The sequence below is a fragment of the Eptatretus burgeri genome, chromosome 8 (assembly GCF_056783735.1).
Source record: "Eptatretus burgeri isolate ZD-2024b chromosome 8, Ebu_testis_v1, whole genome shotgun sequence".
NCBI classification, from domain to species: domain Eukaryota; kingdom Metazoa; phylum Chordata; class Myxini; order Myxiniformes; family Myxinidae; genus Eptatretus; species Eptatretus burgeri.
In genome coordinates, this window is record NC_140968.1 from 38,137,664 (window position 1) to 38,142,986 (window position 5,323).

The window sequence follows — 5,323 nt, forward strand, 5'->3', positions numbered from 1 at the left end:
GACCCAGAATTACGTCTGCGCACAAATCACGAAGCACCAGTACCCTTACATCCCGATGCGTGTACCCTTTTACGTCCAATTCAACATTGCAGTACCCTCGTATGCGGGATTGTAGTGAGGTGGCGGCCATGCATACCGTATTGTCAGTCGGGTGGATTATCCATTTCCTGCCTTTTACTAGCGAGCTGTTGACGAAACTTTCAGAGCTACCGGTATCAATCAGTGCCTCAGCCATATGCCCGTTAATTCGTACGTTGATGATAGCCTTGGATAGATTCCCCGGGGAGGCTGCAGTTAATTTATTTTGCGAGTCGAGAGCCGCAGAAGTGGGTTTATTTCTCCTTAGAGTAGATTTACATACCCTGGCATAATGCCCTTTCTTGTCGCAATTCATGCATGTGGCATCTCTGGCGGGACATTTTTGACGAGGGTGCCTTTTGTACCCACAAAAGAAGCATTTACCAACCGGAGCAGTTGCTGAGGAGTTTGACGTGGCCTGGTATCCGGCTCCTCGGGTGTTTCTCCATCCCCTATGTCTGGCTGTGTCTGTGCCAGTGAGGTTCCTTGGGTTCCCAACGTAGCGGCGTTCATTAGCAGCATCGGTGTCCCAAATGACTCAGATTGCTGCTGAGCCGTATCCATCGCTCGTGCCTGATCGACTACCTTGTTCAGAGTGGGTTGCGCTTTCTCTAGTAAGCGTTGCCGTATGTGGGCTGATCTGAGTCCTTGGATGAATGCCTCCCGTGTCGCTTCCTTTCGGTGTTCCTCGGCGCTTACGGCCCGGAAGCTGCAGTCTTTTCCCAGCTGATTCAGAGCTTGCAGGAACTGATCGATTGTCTCCCCGGCTGCTTGCCTGCGTGTGTTGAGAAGATGTCGTATGTATACCTCGTTCTTGGGCTTCACGTAGAGCGCCTGCAGCACGTCGATCGCTGCTTCCTAAGTGTCGCACTCCGAGAAGAGCCTGTACACGCTGGGCGAGACATGATTCACGAGAGCGGCAAATTTGTCAGCTCCCTCCTCGATGATGGTCAGATAGTGTGAGAAGGAACAGAACCAATGCGACCATTTCATTTCTGCGTCAGTCGCGTTTGGGTCTGCGTCGAACCTCTCTGGTTTGTAGATCTTGTCCATCGTTGGTTGAGAGAGCCGAGAAAACCAAATGGAATAAATTGAAATGAGAGCGAGAGAAGAACCTTCAGAGTTTAGGCTTTATTCCATTTGATTGGAGCCGCTTCTGCGGGCACACCGGGGAATACAGGTTCAGCTAGGAGTACATAAGCAGTAACGTATACATGTGCAATTAATCATCGCAGACTAAATCCGCGTAAGCACGGAGTTCGATATAATCTCCATTCTCACCAGTCAATGAGCACCTTCAGTCAACGAGCACCAAGTGAACAGCCGATGTAAATGGCAATGCCCCGGGGACAATCACCCCGCACCGCGGAGACCTCCCCTTATACGCGAGACGCACAACATGTGATCCCGCGTCATGTCCCTCAATTCACCACATGAGTACGCATATATACTATGTGCAATTACAATGTGAGTATGTGTATAAAGTATGTACAATTAGAATGCGAGTACCTGTATAAAGCATGAACAATTAAAATGTGAGTTTGTGAATAAAGGATGTCCAATTAGAACGTGAGTATGTGTTTGAAGGATGTACAATTAGAATTTGAGTACGTGTATAAAGTATGTTTAATTTGAATGTGTACGTGTATAAAGCATGAACAATGAGAATGTGAATACGTGTTTAAAGTATGTACAATTAGAATGTGAATACATCTATAAAGGATGTACAATTAGAACGTGAGTACGTGTTTCAAGGATGTCCAATTAGAAAGTGAGGATGTGTTTAAAGGATGGACAATTAGAATGTGAATACGTGAAAAAGTATGTACAATTAGAATACGAGTATGAATATAAAGTATGTACAATTATAATTTGAGTATGTGTATAAAGTATGTACAATTAGAACGCGAGTACGTGTATAAAGTATGTACAATTAGAATGTGAGTACGTGTATAAAGTATGTACAATTTGAATGTGAGTTTGTGTATAAAGTATCTTCAATTAGAATGTGAGTTTGTGTATAAAGGATGTCCAATTAGAATGCGAGTATGCGTATATACAATGTACAATTAGAATGTGAGCATGTGTATAAAGTATGTACAACTACAATGTGAGTACATGTATAAAGTATGTACAATTAGAATGTCAGTATGTGTAGAAAGTATGTGCAATAAGAATGTGAGTTCATGAAAAAAGTATGTACAATTAGAATGTGAGTATGTGAAAAAAGTATGAAGAATTAGAATGTGAGTACGTGTATAAAGTATTACAATTATAATGTGAGTACGTGTATAAAGTACGTCCAATGAGAATGTGAGTTTGTGTGTAAAGGATGTTCAATTAGAATGTGAATACGTGTATAAAGTGTTGACAATTACAATGTGAATACATCTTTTAAGGATGTACAATTAGAACGTGAGTACATGTATAAATTATGTGCAATTAGAATGTGAGCACGTGTATAAAGTATGTACATTTAGAATGTGAGTATGTGTATAAAGTATGTACAATAAGAAAGTGAGTTTGTGTTTCAAGGATGTCCAATTGGAAAGTGAGTACGTGTTTTAAGGATGCACAATTCGAATGTGAATCCGTGTATAAAGTATGTACAATTAGAATGTGAGTTGGTGAATAAAGTATGAACAATTTGGAATCTGAGTATGTATCTAAATTATGTACAATTAAAATGTGAGTATGTGTCTAAAGTCTGAACAATAAGAATGTGAGTTTGTGTATAAAGTGTGTACAATTAGAATGTGAGTACGTGTATATATTTTGTATAATTCGAATGTGAGTACATGTATAAAGTATGTATAATTAGAATGTGAGTACGTGTATAAAGTATGTACAATTAGAAGGTGAATACGTTTATTAAGTACGTACAATTAGAATCTGAATACATTTAAAAAGGATGTACAATTAGAACGTGAGTACGTGTATACAATGTACATTGAGAATGTGAGTGTGTATAAAGTATGTACAATTAGAATGTGAGTATGCGTATATACAATGTCCAATTAGAATGTGTGTATGTATATAATGTATGTACAACGAGAAGGTATGTGTATAAAGTATGTGCAATAAGAATGTCAGTATGTGTATAAAGTATGCACAATTAGAATTTGAGTACGTGTATAAAGTATGTACAATTAGAATGTGAGTACGTCTATAAAGTATGTTCAATTTGAATGTGAGTACGTCTATAAAGTATGTTCAATTTGAATGTGAATAAGTGTATCAAGTATGTTCAATTTGAATGTGAATAAGTGTATCAAGTATGTACAATTGGAATGTGAGTACATGTATAAAGTATGTACAATTAGAATGTCAGTACGTGCAGAAAGTATGTACAATAAGAATGTGAGTACATGTATAAAGTATGTACAATTCGAACGTGAGTATGTGTATGAAGTCTGTATCATTATAATTTGAGTACGTGTATTAAGTATGTTCAATTGGAATGTGAGTATGTGATAAAAGAATGAAGAATTAGAATGTGAGGTCGTGTATAAAGAATTACAATTATAATGTGAGTACGTGCAATTAGAATGTGAGTTTGTGTATAAAGGATGTTCAATTAGAATGTGAATACATGTATGAAGTTTGTACAATTAGAATGTGAGTCGGTCTATAAAGTATGTACAATTGGAATGTGAATACAGCTATAAAGTATGCACAAATACAATGTGAGTACGTGTATTAAGTATGTACAATTAGAATGTGAGTATGTGTATGAAGTATGTACAATTAGAACGTGAGTATGTGTATAAAGTATGTACGATTAGAATGTATGTGTATAAATTATGTACAATTACAATGTGAGTACGTGTATAAAGTATGTACAATTACAATGTGAGTACGTGTATAAAGTATGTACAATTACAATGTGAGTACGTGTATAAAGTATGTACAATTAGAGCGTGAGTACGTGTATAAAGTATGTACAATGAGAATGTGAGTACGTGTATAAAGTATGTACAATTACAATGTGAGTACGTGTATAAAGTATGTACAATTAGAGCGTGAGTACGTGTATAAAGTATGTACAATGAGAATGTGAATACGTGTATAAAGTATGTACAATTAGAATGGGAATACATCTATAAAAGCATGTACAATATATATATATATATATATATATATATATATATATATATATATATATATATATATATATATATATATATATACACATTTCTTCTTCTTCTTCTTTCGGCTGCTCCCGTTAGGGCTCGCCACAGCGGATCATCCGTATGATCCGCATCGTGATTTGGCACATGTTTTACGCCGGATGCCTTTCCTGACGCAACCCTGGTCGCCTCTTACGACACAGGGATATGGTACACCTATTTTTAACCGGGGTATACACCGGCCCAGTATACTGGTACTCATTTCGCCGACCTCGGAAGGATGACAGGCTGAGTCAACCCCCTGGTGTATTAATTCAGTGGCCCAACGGGGATTGAACTCAGGACCTTTTGGATCCCAAGCCGCTGCCCTAACCACTGCGCCAACACAACGCTTATATATATATGTATATATATACACATATATATATATATACATATATATATATACACATATATATATAATATATATATATATATATATACATATATATATATATATATATATATATATATATATATATATATATATATATATATATATATATATATATATATATATATATATATATATATATATATATATATATATATATATATATATATATATATATATATATATATATATATATATATATATATATATATATATATATATATATATATATATATATATATATAAAGGGTCCTCAGGTGAGATATATCGGTAAGTCCATGTGTCGTTAGCTCAAACCCGTTGTATTGAGGGAATATATGTGATCCATTCGGGCTGTGATTCTTCAGTTAGTCGTTTTTCTTTGGCTATTGTTAATTTGGTGCGAGAACAACAAACATCGCCACAACCAACATCTCAACGATTACGCCATTCACTACACGACGCCAACAATCACGCCATTCACTACACGATGCCACCTTCCACAACTACACTACCACGTCTTCGCCAATCTCCATTCAACGAGCACCGTGCGGTCACGATCTCCGCGGGACGGATGAAAGGAGCAGAGTGGCAACAGCAACTCCCGCTTAAATATCTCCCGCCCAAAACGCCGCGCTTTGGTATGGGGGAGGTGCGATTTGATCCAGGGGTCAAAGGTGAAAAAAAGGTGGGGGCCTGATTT